Here is a 16388-nt window from a genome sequence, read left to right as displayed (position 1 = left end):
AGATTTGATGAAATGGGGAAAAGCATATAACTCCTTACAAAATAGATATGAAAAAAATGCCAATTCATTAAAAAACAGAATTTGTGAACTGAAAAAAAAAAACAATGAAGAAAACAATTCAATTGTCTAAATACAAAATAAGCTTAAAAAAGTAACTGAAGAAAATGAAAATTAGAATTGAACAAATGGAAGTGAAATGACTCAAGAAAACTTCAAGAATCAGTCAAAACAAACCAATAAAAATAAAAATATAGGAGAAAATATGAAATACATGCTAGGAAAAATAACTGACCTGGAAATAGATCTAGGAGAGACAATCTAAGGAATATTGAACTTTATGAAATCCATGATGGAAAAAACGAACCTAGACATTATCATTCAGAAAATCATAAAGGAAAATTGCTCAGATGTCCTATAACCAGAAGGTAAAATAGCCATTTAAAGAATTCACCAATAAAGTCCGAAAGAAACCCCAATATGAAAACTCCAAGGAATATTGTGGCTAAGTTTCAGAACTATTGGGCCAAGGAAAAAATATTGCAAGCAACCAGAAAGAAATACTTCAAATACTGAAGAGCCAGAATCAGGATTACCTAGGAACTAGGACCATCCACCTTAAAAAAAGTTAACGGGTCTGGAATCTGATATTCCCAAAGACAAAAGAACATGGGTTATAGCTAATAATAAACTATCCAGCTAAATTGAACATTATAGGCTAGTCTATCAGTGGAATCAGTTAGGTTCACAGGACAAAATATTCAATAACTATAGCAATCTAATGTTTGACAAAACCAAGGACCCCAACTTTTGGGATAAGAATTTGCTATTTGGCAAAAAAAAAAAATTGCTGGGAAAATTGGAAACTATTAAGACAGAAACTAGGTATTGACCCACACCTAATACCATATACCAAGTTAAGGTAGAAATAAGTTCATGATTTAGACATAAAGAGTAATATTTTAAGCAATTTAGAAGAATATAAGCTAGTTTGCCTCCCAGATCTATGGAGAAGAAAGAATTTTATGACCAAAGAATAACTGAAATTCTTTATTTAACACCAAATAGATAATTTTGAGTATATTAAGTCAAAAAGTTTTTGTGCAAGTAAAACTAATGTAAACAAGATTAGAAGGGAAGCAATAAACTAGGAAAACATTTTTACCTTTAAGGGTTCTAATAAAGGCTTCATTTCTAAAATATATAGATAATTGACTCAAATTTATAAGTATTCAAGCCATTCTCCAATTGATAAATGGTCAAAGGATATGAACTGACTTTTTTCAGATGAAGAAATTAAAACTCTTTTTAGTCATACTACATCAGTCAGTAGTGATGCTCTATATCACTACTGAGCAGAGAAATGTGAATTAAAACAACTCTGAGATACCACTATACACATCTCACATTGGTTAAGATGACAGGAAAAGATAATGATGAATGTTGGAGGGGATGTGGGAAAACTGGGACACTGATACATTCTTGGTGGACCAGTGAACACATTCAGCCATTCTGGAGAGCAATGCTCTCAAAAAGTTATCAAACTGCATACAATCTGATCCAGCAGTGTTTTTCCTGAGCTTATATCCCAAAGAAATCTTAAAGGAGGGTTTGTTGTAGCCCTTTTTGTAGTGGCAAGAAACTTGAAACAGAATGGATGACCATCAGTTGGAGAATGGCTGAACAAGTTATGATATGTGGAGGTTATGGAACATTATTGTTCTATAAGAAATGACCGACAGGATGATTTTTAAAAGGCCTGGAGAGACTTACATGAACTGATGCTTAATGAAATGAGCAGAACCAGGAGATCATTATACATGGCAACAACAAGATTATCCAATGATTAATTCTGATGGACGTGGCTCTCTTAAACAATGGGATGACTGAGTCCATTTCCAATGATCCTCTGACGAAGAAAGCCATCTACACTCAGAGAGAGGACTCTAAGAAATGAGTGTGTACCACAACATAGCATTTTCATTCCTTAATTGTTTGTTTGCATGCATTTTGTTTTCTTATTTTTTCCTGTTTAATCTAATTTTTCTTGTGTATCAAGATTTTTGTATAAATATGTATACATATATTGAATTTAACATATATTTAACATGTTTAACAAATATTGAATTACTTGCCATTAGGGGAGGTCATGGGGGAAGGAAGGGAAAATTTGGACCAGAAGGTGTTGTAAAGGTCAGGGATGAAAATTATCCATGTATATGCTTTAAAAATAAATAAAAAACTTTAATAATAAAAAAAAATTGTATGAAAGATCTAGAGATTCCAGAACCATACATTGGGGTTTATTGGAAGCAAGGAAGATTTCTTTATCGGAGAAGGTTGCCGTTAACAAGAACAAACTCTCAAGACTTGCTTTGGATGAAAAACAGACATGGATTTTATTAGACAGTGAAATAGATCCTAACTGTTCTTCTTTTGCCTCAGGTCTTGCTATCTCCCCATTCATTCTCCACATAACTACCAATTTTTCTAAAGTGAATGTCTGGCAGTTTCCATCACTCCTCCCTTCATTCCATTCATTCAAACTCAGATCCTAAAAGGTTTATTGCATGCTGGTAGGGGCACCCTTTCCCTTGGACTTTTATTCACAAAAAAGGACACTGTCATCCCATTGGGAAGAACACCAAAACTACTCACATATCTGAAGTGAAGTAGAAATCCGCAACTATAATCATTCCAGTGAAAAAGGAGACAAACAGGCCTTGCCATCTGCCTTACCACTGATTCTGAAGGACTTCTTAATTATGCCATCTGGTACACCTGGGCTTTGCCATCTAACTCTTTCATGTATCCTTACATTTTCTGAGCTTTTTATCTACTATGTGGTTGAATTGTTTCTTCCAGTGAGAATCCAAGCTGACTGAAGAGAGTGTGTCTTGATTTTTCTAATTTCATTCCCAATGCTACCACAGTGCTCAACATACACTAAGAGCATAATAACTACTTTTTTTTTTTTATTTTCCCTAATCACTCACTGTTACAGAGGCTCCTGTTACCTTTGGGTAAAATAATTCTTCTGTTTGACATTTAAAATCATCCATGATAATGGACTTAATTCCTCTTTTGAGTATTATTATACAACACTCTTCTTAACATACTATACAAGTCAATCTATATTATACTAGTCAATCTGGCCCTATTACTTTTTCTCACACAAACTCTTACAACTTTTTTCTTGATGCCCCTACTGGCTGTCCTTAATGGTAATAAGGTACTACACTTATTTATATCTCTTGGAGAACTAATTCTTACCAAAATGTATATCAATGCTCACCTCCTACATAAAACTCATGGCTTATAGGTTCCTGCTTTTATTTATTTGTTAATGTATTATGTATAATTATAAAGGTATACTGAGTTTTTTTAAATGAATGTAAAATCTATAAGGGGAAGTAGAAATTGTTTTACTTTTGCCTTTACATATCAAGAGCATGGTACAATTCCTCTTACAGAACAGGCACCTCATAGACAGTTATCAATTGATTTACTGAATAATTTTATTAAACTTTTTTTATATTTCAAAATATATGCATGGATAATCCTTCAACATTAATACTTGCAAAACTGCTTTCCAATTCCCCCTTTACCTAGATGGCAACTAGTCCAATACATGTTAAACATGGTAGAAATATATGTTAAATCAAATATATGCATGCATATTTATACAATTATCTTGCTGCACACAAAAAAATTAAATGAAACCATAAACAACGAGAAGAAAATAAAATATAAGCAAACAGCAACAAAAAGAGTGAAAATGCTATGTTGTGAACCACATTCAGTTCTTACAGTCCTCTCCCTAGGAGTAGATGGTTCTCTTCATCACAAGATCATTGGAACTGGTGTGAATCATCTCATTGTTGAAGAGAGCCAGGTCCATCAGAATTTATTGATCATCATATAATCTCGTTGTTGCCATATATAATGATCTCTTGGTTCTGCTCATTTCACTTAACATCACTTCATGTGAGTCTCTCCAGGCCTTTCTGAAATCATCCTGCTGATCTTTTCTTATAGAACAATACTATTCTCTAACATTCATATACCATAACTTATTCAGCCATTCTCTAAGTGATGACCATCCATTCAGTTTCATTTCAGTTGTCACTACAAAAAGGGCTGCCATAAACATTTTTTGCATTTCATGGGTCCCTTTCCCTTCCTTTAGATATCTTTGGGCTATAAGCCTAGTAGAAGTACTGCTGGATCAAAGGGTATGCACAATTTGAGAGCCCTTTGGGCATAGGTCCAAATTGCTTTCCAGAATGGTTGGATCAGTTCACAACTCCACTAATAATGTATTAGTATCCCAGTTTTCCCACATGCTGTCCAACATTCGACATTATCTTTTCCTGTCATCTTAGCCAATCTGAGAGGTATGTAGCAGTATATCAGAATTGTCTCAATTCGAATTTCTCTGATCAATAATGACTTAGAGTACCTCTTCATATGAATAGAAATGGTTTTAATTTCTTTATCTGAAAATTGTCTGTTCATATCTTTTGATCATTTGTCAATTGGAGAATGGTTTGAATTCTTATAAATTTAAGTCAATTCTCTAGATATTCTAGGAATGTGGCCTTTATCAGAACCCTTGAATGTAAAAATATTTCTGAGTTTATTATTTCCCTTCTAGTTTTGTCTATATTAGTTTTGTTTGTACAGAAACCTTTTAACTTAATGGAATCAAAATTCTGTATTTTGTGATCAATAATGATCTCTAGTTCTTTGGGCCCAAATTCCTATCTCCTCCATAGGTCTGTGAGGTAAACTCTCTTATGTTTTCTAATTTTCTTATAATATCATTCTTTATGTTTAGATGATGAACTTATTTCTACCTTTTCTTGATATATGGTGTTAGGTGTGGATCAATGCCTTGTTTTTGTCATATCAGTTTCCACATTTCCCAGCAGTTTTTGTCAAACAGTGAGTTATTATCCCAAAAGCTGGGGTTTTGGGGTTTGTCAAATACTAGATCACTATAGTCATTCACTCCTTTGACCTGTGTACCTAATCTATTCCACGAATCACCTACTCTGTTTCTTAGCCAGTACCAAATGGTTCTGATGACTGCTGCTTTATAATAAAATTTTAAATGTGGCACAGCTAGGCCACCTTCATTTGTGCTTTATATTAATTCCCTTGAAATTCTTGACCTTTTGTTCTTTTGGGTGAACTTTGTTATTATTTTTTCTAGGTCAGTAAAATAGTTTCTTGAGAGTTTTATTAATATAGCATTAAATAAGTGGATTGGTTTAGATAGTATTGTCATTTTTTATTATATTTTCTCAGCCTACTCATGAACACTTGATATTTTTCCAATTGTTTAGATATAACTTTATTTGTGTAGGAAGTCTTTTGTAGTTATGTTCACATTGTTCCTGACTTTGCCTTGCCAGGTAGACTACCAAGTATTTTATATTATTTATAGTTATTGTAAATGGAATTTCTCTTTGTCTCTATTGCTGCTAGACTTTGTGGGAAATATATAAATACTGATGTTTATGTGGCTTTATTTTGCATTCTGAAATTTTGCTAAAGTTGTGAATTGTTTCTAGTAGTTTTTTAGTTGACTCTAGGGTTCTCTGAGTATAACATCATATCATCTGCAAAGAGTTATAATTTGGTATCCTCATTATTCTCTAATTCCTTTAATCTCTTTTTCTTCTGCTATTGCCAAAATATATATATATATATATATATATGGCTTGCTGATGGTTTTGATAGATGCCACTGGTAATTTTAAGGAAAGATCCATTTATTACTATACTCTCTAATGTTTTTAGTAGGAATGGTGTTGGACTTTATCAAATGTTTTTTTTTCTGCATCTACTGAGATAATCATAAAGTTTTTGTTAGTTTGGTTATTGATATAGTCAATTATGGTAATAATTTTCTTAACATTGAACCAGTTCTGCATTCCTGGTATAATTCCCACTTGGTCATAGTGTATTATCCTGGTGTTAACTTTCTGTAATCTCTTTGCTAATATTTTATTTTAGATTTTTGTATTAATATCCATTATTGAAATTGGTCTATAATTTTTGTTCTCTTCATCTCACCTGTTTTAAGTATTAGCACTAAATCTGTGCCATAAAAGGAATTTTGTATGGCTCCTTCTTTCCTTATTTTTTCAAATACTTTGTATAGTATTGGAATTAATTGTTCGTTAAATCTTTGATAGAATTCACATGTAAATAATTCTGGTCCTGGAGATTTTTTCTTAAGGGAGTTGTTAGTTTGTTTTCTGAAATGACACTATTTGAATAATTTATTCATTTTTCTGTTAATCTGGGCAATCCATATTTTATAGTTATTTCTTCATTTCACTTAGATTATCAAATTTATTGACATATAATTGGGTAAAATAACTGATAATTATTGCTCTAATTTCTTCTTCACTTGTGGAAAGTTCTCCCTTTTTATTTTTGAGACTAACAATTTGATTTTCTTCTTTCTTTTTTCTAGTCAAATTAACTAAAGGTTTATTTTGTTGTTTTTTTTTATAACAGCAACTCTTTTATTTATTAATTCAATAGTTTTCTTACTTTCAATTTTATTAATCTCCCCTTTTGTTTTCAGAATTTCAAATTTGGTGTTTGAAAAATAAATATTTGAATTTTTGAATTTGAATATGAAAATTCAAATAAAAATTTGAAAAATAAAACCACTCTATTTAGGGTTTTTTAAATTTGTGTTTTCTTAATTTTTTTAAATTGCAAACCCTGTTTATTGATCTTTTTTTTTCTTTATTTTATGCATGTAAGCATCTAGAGATTAAAAAATTACCTTTACTACTGTTTTGGCTGTATCCCATAAATTTTGGTATGTTGTTTCATTATTGTCATTACTTTGACTAAAGTTATGTTTTGTTTCTATAATTTGTTGTTTTGACCATTCATTCTTTATTATTATAATATAATAATAAAAAAGACACTCCTTTCTGTGTCAAGTAAATTTTCTCCAAAGATCTATCATACCTAACTTTTCTAAGATTCTATTTATCTCCTTAACGTCTTTCTTATTTATTTTATGGTTCAATTTATTTAGTTTTGAGAGAACCAGATTCCCCACTAGTAGTGTTTTATTGTCTATTTCTTCTTGCAGCTCTTTTAACTTTTCCTCTAGGAATTTGAATGCTATACCAGTTGGTCCATATATGTTTAGTATTGATATTGTTTCATTATCAATGGTACCTTCTAGTAAGATATAGTTTCCTTCTTTATCTCTTTTAATTAGATATATTTTTTGCTTTTGCTTGGTACCCCTACTTTTTTTTATTACTTCACCTGAAGCATAATAAATTCTGCTCCAGCCTTTTACCTTTACTCTGTATGTATCGCTTTGCTTTAAATGTGTTTTTTGTAAGCAACATATTGTAGAATTCTGGCTTTTGTCTAGTCTTCTATCTGGTTTTGTTTTATAGGAGAGTTCATCCCATTCATATTAACAATTAAAAGAAATAAGTCTGTATTTCCTACCAACTTATTTAACCCAAGTTATGCTTTCCTTTTTCCTTCCCCCCTTCTTTCCTCCCCTGTATTTTGCTTCTGATCACCTCCCTCAAATAGCCCTCCTCCTTTAGAGCCTCTCCCCTGTTCTTACATATTTCCCCTACTACTTCTATTTTCCTTTCTAATAGCCTTCTCCTTTCTTTTCCCCTTTCCTTTCCCACTTTCCTTTAAGGTAAGACAATTTTCTCTGTGAAACCAAATATGTCTATATTCTCTCTTTGAGCCAAATCTGAGGGGATTAAGTTTCACACATTGTTCATCCTCTTTCCTTATTTCCCTCAATTATAATAGGTCTTTTTTCCTGTTTAACCAATTCAGAGTCTTGATTTGCTGTTTGTTTTGTGGATCATGGGTAGAACTCAGGAAAAAAAAAAAAAACATGTCTCCCCTCTACTATCTTGGCTCTGCTCCCTATTGTCTTAGAACATTTTGGGGTAATAGAGAGGGTGCTCAAGTAGATATCCTGACTACTTGAATTATCTCTGTCCTTAACCAGCTATGTGATTTTTGGCAAATCTCTACTCCTCTGGCACCCAGATTGCTTATTTATACAAATAGTTTTAAATAGATACTCCCTAGCATCTTCTTTTGCTTTAAATATCTTTAATTTGAATACAGAGACAAGAAGGCTTTCTCTACCACATTGATTCTGATTAAAGATGGACTTAGGTCCATCTTCATGAAAGTACTGCAGTAAGAGCAATTTTTATGGATTCCTAGCTGTATAAGATGAATATACAGATACATTTTCTCATGGTGGTATATCAGGATAAGTGTGTACATTAGTATATATGTAGGAATGGAAAAAAAAAATTAAATTAGAGTCAGAAAACTTCAGCTTATATCTTGATTCTATTACTTTCTACACTGTGACTTTGTCAAGTAACTTGTTCTCTTTGGATCTCAGATTCCCCATTTAAAAAATGATTACTTCTTAAGTCCTTTTTAGGTTAATATAGATCACATGTAATAAAGGGAACTACCTATGATATAACATAATGTGTTTATGTATGCATAGACACAAATGTACCATATGAAAAAGTGTTAGGACTAATTAGCTACTCAGCTTGGAAGACCGACATTCAAATACAGTTTCTCATAAAATGACTGTGGGATCGTAGGAAAGTCACTTCTCACATGCAACCCTCCAAGTTCCAGCTTTAGAGAAACTACTGGTCTACTTTGGTATAGAAGGAAACAGGTTGGTTATGTTAAACATGTTTATTACACACATATTTCACAAATACACATTTATATAATTTGCATGCTATATAGAAATATAAACATGTATGTGTATGTAGCCATAAATATACATGAATCAAATGTATAAGGAGAAATGTAATATATAATTAATGAGTGGATATGATTGATGGAAGTTGTAGCTGATTCAAAATGTCAATAATTGAGGTTTCAGTAGGTAATTCTATGGCTGACATAAACTATGAAAATTAGGGGGTGAAATTTTTCCTGCTAATGTCAAAGGCAAAATGGAAATTATACTACTTAATCCTAAAATTAATAAAATAAAATGTGCAAAAGGTTCTGAGCTTTCAGGAAGCAAAATGATACATAAATACAAAATGTTTTCAGGGAAAGAAAATACTTTTTTAGGAATATACATTTTTATTAGGATCTGAAAATATTTCAAATGCATCCTAAGTGTGAATTAATTAATGAATACATCAGTTAAACTGAAGTGCTGATGTCTTCACTATTCCCATAGAACTGTTCTGACTTTCATGTTTTCTGACCTCTGTTTTATGGGGAATTTTTTTCTGTTCTTCTTCATATAAAATACTTCTCTGTTTTTGGCTTTACAGAAGGTATCCTTAATGCTTCTAATCATCTCCAAATAATCCCTGTGTGCCTTCAAACATAGGTCCCAACAAGAAAGGCTGCTGGACTACCCAACTGTTACTATTCTCAATGCAATCTGAAATTGTTTTATATATATTTTGTGAGTGTGTGTGTGTGTGTGTGTGTGTGCAATATTGTCTATTTTGGAGATATAGAGCTTCTCCCTGGTAGAATGCAAGTTCTCTGAAGGAAGAAATTATTTTGATTTTGTCTTTGTATTCACAAGTACTCACTACCAAGATAGTAAGTAAGACTCCTTGAAATGAATTGAATTGAATCTTAAATTCAATTTGTATTTTTTATTTTCCTTCATTCCATAGCTTCGATAAGTTGTCGTCTTATTCTTTTTTAATCATATTACACAATCTCTATCCTCATTTTCACTGGATTATTGAACTAGATCCTAATTGTTCTATTGCCTTACAAATCCTTGTCTCAAATCTCTGTCAGTCCATTCCAACCCACATATATCTGCCAATGAAATTTTATTATATTACAAATCTATCACCTCCTTATTCAAACAACTGCAGTGGTTCAGATTGCCTGTAAGAGCAAAACTAAACTCTTAATATTTGGAGAATAAAGTCCTTCATGGCCAGTCCCTATATGCTAGGAAACATCATTCTTCTTTTCAAACCCCAAATTAGTCATTGTAGCCATTGCATATTCAGCACTTAGCTTAATAATAGGTACACTACTAGACACAATAAATGAGTGATGATTGCTTTATTAATTGGATTTTTACTGTTCTCTGGATAGATAAACTATTATCTATTTTATAAGAAAGGTTTCTGAATATCTATAAACTTTTGAAGATTTAAGACAAACATGGACTACTATGGTCTATTAAATAACACTCAAAAAGAGTGTTATTGAAACATAACTACTTTTTCAATATCAGTTAGGGAAGAGAGAAAAAAAATAACCAAGAAACAGGTCATTTAAATTAGCACACTTTAATTTTTTCCCCTAAGGTTCATATGCACTAGCAATGAAAAATCACAAGGATGAATGTGATTTAGGGAAGATAACAGTAATACCATAAGCTGTATACCTCATGAAAACAAGACTGTAATTAATATTGTCCATTTTATCTCCTGTGATTCTATCTATTGTTTAGTCAAGAACTTTTCATTTGTCCTATTAATTATATTTTTACTATATGTCAAAAACAGTTCAAATTTGTTTTTCTTTCCCTTTTTCTATTCTCCTCTAGATTCTCCTCCTCCTCCTCCTCCTCTCTCCCTCCTTTCCTCCCTGCCCCCGCCCCCTTATTTCTCCTGGTCTCTCCTCTTCCCCCTCCCCCTCCTTCTTACTCTTCCTCTTTTCCTCCCCCTCTTCCTCTCCCTCCCCACTACTTTTCTTCCTTTCCTCTCCCTCCCCCTCCCTTTTCCCCTCCCCATTTGACTGCCCTTAGTTCTCATATAAAGCAGGCTCTCTTCAATAAGATGACTCGCCTCTATCTAATAGGCCAAAATCCACATTTCTATTACTTACAACTAAACTAGAAAACATAAATTTGTTTCAGCTACAAAAGGGTTCTACTGAGTTCTACTAGAACTCAGTTTCCTCCCAATGTCCTTACAAGACCTAATACTGGCAATGTGCTAAACATGGGCTTGGAAACAGGACACTTTGGCGATCTTTACCTTGTGTATCTTGTCTCTGAGCAATGTTTTTGTTGTTGGTGTTTTGATTTGTTTTATTTTTTTGGCAACTGTCCCTGCCTTTGATTTTTCCATCAACCCACTTTTTGATATCTGAACATGGTTCTTCATTGCATGGAAATCTAATATCACATTGTACAGGGGGAAAAAAAACGGGATTTATAGTCAGTAGACTAGATTCCAGTCCAGGAGAGGAAGGAATAAATATTTATTAAATACCTACTGTGTGCCAACACTATTCTAAGCACTTTTTACAAATACCAAATTAATTCTCACTAAAATCTGAAAAGTTGGTATCATTATCATCTCTATTTTATATGTGAAGAAACTAAAGTTTTTAAATGACATATCCTGGTTCTGACAGTAATTAAGGGTTTAAGGCTATATTTGAACCTACATCTTCCAGATTCATGATTCCAGGACCAGGATTCTATCCACTGCTCTTCCAGTTTCTTTCAAGTGTATTATTTATTGTTATTTATTTATAGCATTGTGTAAGTTACACAAACTCTTTGATCCTTAGTTTCTTCCATTGTAAAATGATAAAATATCAATGCAACAGAACTACATAGGCTTGAAAATATGGAAAGATAGTTTCCGATGAAACTGGGATCTCAGTAGTCATCTCTAAATGGCTCCAAGTTTCTTCAGCTCTAAAAGAGCAGAAGGAGTAAATTAGCATCTTCTATTTTGATCTGGAAGGTACCTTAAAAATTATCTAATAAAAAACACTCATATTTCAGATGAGAAGACTGAGAATTAGAAATATTAAATGATTCATTCAATAACATACAGTAAGTATAGGGGCAAGAATTTCAGCTCCAGTGCCATAACCATTATACTTAGAATCACTAAGGACATTTCTATGATTATAATTCTATGAAATATAATTTTTTGAAATATTTTATTAAAGAGTAGTTTGAGAAGGAAGTAGTCTGGATCTCTGATTTCACTTGTGTAGGAAGTATCCTCTACATATATGTACATATATAAATACACAAATACATATACATATATACATATACATATATATATATATATATATATATATAATTTGTTTGTAACTTGTAGTGTTAGATATTTATTTCACTGAGAAATTAAGTGATCAATTATCCTGAAAGTAGATGTCAGAGAAAGACTTTTTCAAGCTTTCGCTTGTCCTTATTCTGAAGGCAAATCTCTAAATCTGGAAAGCCACACTTCCTTTATTAAATATATCTAATGGAAATTTCTTTAACTGAATATAGGGAAGAGGAATACTGTTGGAACTGGACATGTATCTGGTACATGAGGCAGGTTAATGTGCTGCCCCTGTGGATATGATAGATAGTAGTATGGTAAAAGTAGAGTTGCCACTTTATCAGGCAAGGTTCAAAGCTCTGACACTGTTGGGTTAGAACACAGATATTGCTTGACTTACAGTCAAAAAACATCAAGAGACATGCATAGAACCACATAATAATGCATGAGGAGGCAAAAACAGGCAAGGATGATAGATGTTGGATGTTACTGAGCATCTGACAATCGATGAGGAATAAATTGTCATCTGTGTCAACAGACTGCTTCTATTGATCACATAGATCCTTGTCAGCACTTTGAATCATGGATAATGTCAGTCACGGCTTGGCTGCTGCCCATCTGGCTTCAGCCCTGTCACAGAGAATGGCTTTTTCTACTTTCAGGAATGATAAGGAAGTTTACTTTTCTGAGTGAAAGGGACAGACTGTTGCTGCAAAGTGACCCTTAGGAACATAAATTAAAAATCATTCTAGTTGTGATAAAAGGATATCATAACTGAAACTATTTAAATAACAGTGGAAATTTTGATATTTTCATTTGTTTGTTGCTCTTTTGCCCATATCTATGAGTTCAAAGATGAAGTCAGCTTCCAATGTGAAAAACATTTTGAATCAATGTAAATCAGCAACTTTTGGTTAATTTTAAGCAGGAATTCTTAATTGGTTTTTTTTTTAAATTTATTTTGAAGTGGGTACCTTTTCACAGACTCATTAAGCATAGAGCAAAGCTTCTTAAACTGTGGGTCATGACCTCATATAAGGTTATGTAGCTGAGTATGGAGGGATACAAAAGAATGATTTATTATCAATAAATATGTCATAAGAGGAAAAAATTTGAGAAGCACTGGTCAAGAGAACCTCTTCTCAGAATAATATTTCAAATGCATACTTTTTAAATGATCATAAATTAAGTCAATTATGTTGAGATGAAAGTTCAATGACTTGCTAAACTCAATCCATATATCTTGTGGATATGTCAACACTAGGTTAAGAATCCATTAATTTAAAGCCTTTGAGAGTTACTTGGGGCATTGGAAGTTTAAGTGGCTTGTCTACTGTCACAGAGTTATGTGTTAGAGACAGGACTCTCCCTACTCATCTTAAATTCAAGACACCATTATGTCTACTAAATAATGCTGCTGCATGTGAGGAATTTAATTTGTTTGGTACAGAGATTCTTCATGTTTTGCACCAATATAAGCAATTTCTTAAGGAAAAAAAAAAAAGAAAAAAAAAAACATTGAACTTTGAATCATCTCTTCCTCTCCATCTTGAGCACAAAATACTACTTTAAAAAAGATACATCTGAATTACAACAATTAATTCTTTAGTCTCCTGTTGGGGTTTTCACTGTGAATTGGTAATTAATTTGTGGAATTATGAAATGGAAGCTTCTTTGGCTCTACACTAGGAAAGATCATAAATGCTAACAGGAAACAGGGAATAATCACAGTTTAATAAAGGACAAAGACAAGCTGTGAAAAGTCATATAGAGGCAGATGGCACAATTCAGGGACAGAGAATGGGATGGTGAAGGGAGGCAGCATGGGAAAGAGGACTGAAAGAGGGTAGAGTCAAAAAATATCACTCACATAATCATGGCTTGGTGTTTGGAATAATAGGATGCATGGAACCCGAGGAAATTAAAACATACTCTAGGAACAGAAGTTTGATTTATCATTTTATGGGATTTGGGGGAGGGGGCATACTGATTCTTATAAGTGCCAACTCTGATTTAATAAGCATATCCAAATAATCTCAAAGTAGTCATTTAATCTTCAAAGTAATCATTTCAAAATCACTAGCACATTTGTAATGTCTTGCTGGCCTTAGAGCTGTGAAGATCTGGCTTATGTTTGGAATTTACATATCAAAAGATTAGAAGCCTTGACAAGTATAATCTAGATATCCCACATATTGATTTACATATTGAATGACTTTACATCTTCTCTCCTCAGAATATATGAGTTCTTAGAAGGAAGGAAGGGTTTGAACATTTGTTTGTATCCTAAAAGCTTAGTATAGTGACTAAGATAAAATTAATGTTTAATAAATGTTGTGACTTGACTGGTTAACTCATCTAAATTTTCAAGAATTGTATGGAATATGATCAATAATATGCAGTAATTCATTACTTTCAATAAAGGTTCAATCACTATTTACAATCAAGCAGAAAAGTTGTTCAATAATAGATCATATTTATATTCTAGTCAAGGTCCTTTTATGACCTTGATGTAATACTATCTCAAAATGTAACCTACCAGAGTACAAGTTTTGGTTAATCCTATTAAGGTGAAAAAGCTTTGGATACAGAATAATAATGGACTATATCTCTGTCATCTAAGGACTAATCAAGGTTCAGAGAGACTCAACAAATATATGGACATTTTCCAAGTCAAAATCAAATAATTCCTATGCCATTTATGACATTAATAATGCCACAAACAACGAACTTCAATGATTTCAATTTAATTGAAATCATTAAAAGGAGGCAGGGCCAAGATGACAGAGAGCTGACAGGACTTTCTGTGACCTTCTCTGACCTTCTTCCAAACCAACAATAGATTAAGCTTCTAAATTGGTTTTAGAGTCAAAGAACCCACAAATATCTGAAGTACAACAAATTCCCAGAAGATACCTTGAAAGACTTCAGAAAAGGCAGGAGGATAGTCTGCCAAGGATATACCATGGAACAATGAATTGGAGCAGGAAGTCAGAGCATTGCTGCAGTCCACCAGGGGAATCCTATGTAAGGCTTTTAGAATACTCTGTCCTGGTTGCAAACAGGTGTTAGCAGATTTGCTGTAAAAACTCCCAAAAATGAATAAAAAAGGCAAATTGTAAGCAGCTGTGCCCCAGAAGAAATCAGCACGTGGACACCATTACTTAGCACATGAAATCAGTGAGAAACACTGTCACTGAGAATTTGATTCGAAAAAGGAAAGAAGAAAATCAAATTGATTATCTCAAAAGTGAAAAGGGAGAATTTTCCATCAATGAATAGGAAATTAGAGCAATAATTAGGAGTTATTTTGCCCAACTAAATTTCAATAAACTTGATAATCTAAATGAAATCAAAGAATATCTACAAAAAATATAGAATGGTAAACAGGTAAACAGAAGAGAAAATAAATTATTTAAATAGTCCCACTTTAGAAATAGAAATAGAACAAGCTATTAATCAACTCCCTAAGGAAAAATCTCCAAGGCCACTTGGATTTATATGTGAATTCTATCAAAAATGTGAAGTGCAATTAATTCCAATACTATATAAACTATTTGAAAAAATAGGGAAAGAAGAAGTCCTACTGAATTCCTTTTATTACAAAGATATATTACTGGTACTCCAACCAGGCAGGGTGAAAACAGAGAGAGAAAATTATAGACCAATTTCCATAATGAATATTGATGCAAAAATCTTAAATAAAATAATAGCAAAGGCATTACAGAAAATCATAGTTTAGCGTTTCATAGAAAGGCTGATATAACCGGAGAAGGCTTTGCTCATCAGAGAGAGCTCTCAAACGATGATGAGAATTTGGATTGAGAGAGAGAGATTGCAAAAAAAAAAAAAAAAATCAATAATGAAGAAATAAATAGATAGGAGAATGTAAGAAGATTGGATTTGCCAGAATGGAGAAGTTATGTGTAGGAATATTGGGACATAATGATGGTAAAGTAGAATAAATTCAGTAAACTATTAAAAAAAACTTGAATGTTAGGATAATGAGACTAAGATTTGAGACGGTAGGCATGAAGAAATCATGGTATTACATGGACTTTACAGAACAGTGGCAATCTGAAAGTACTAGAACTTTAAGATTGGTCTGATGATAGCATGCTAGATGGATTAGATGAAGATATTAGGTGTGAAGGTTCAAATTAAGAAACTGAAGTATTGGAGCTAACTCAGACTATTTATTCTTTAAATTAATCTATTCATTCTCCCATTCTCTAAATCACTCATTCAATAAAAAGTTTAATGAGTGCCTACTATAGTTCAGGAATCATGTTAACTATTTTAAGTATTTAAT

This window comes from Sarcophilus harrisii, chromosome 1 (assembly GCF_902635505.1).
Source record: "Sarcophilus harrisii chromosome 1, mSarHar1.11, whole genome shotgun sequence".
Lineage (NCBI taxonomy): Eukaryota > Metazoa > Chordata > Mammalia > Dasyuromorphia > Dasyuridae > Sarcophilus > Sarcophilus harrisii.
Note: the sequence above shows the minus strand (reverse complement) of the source record.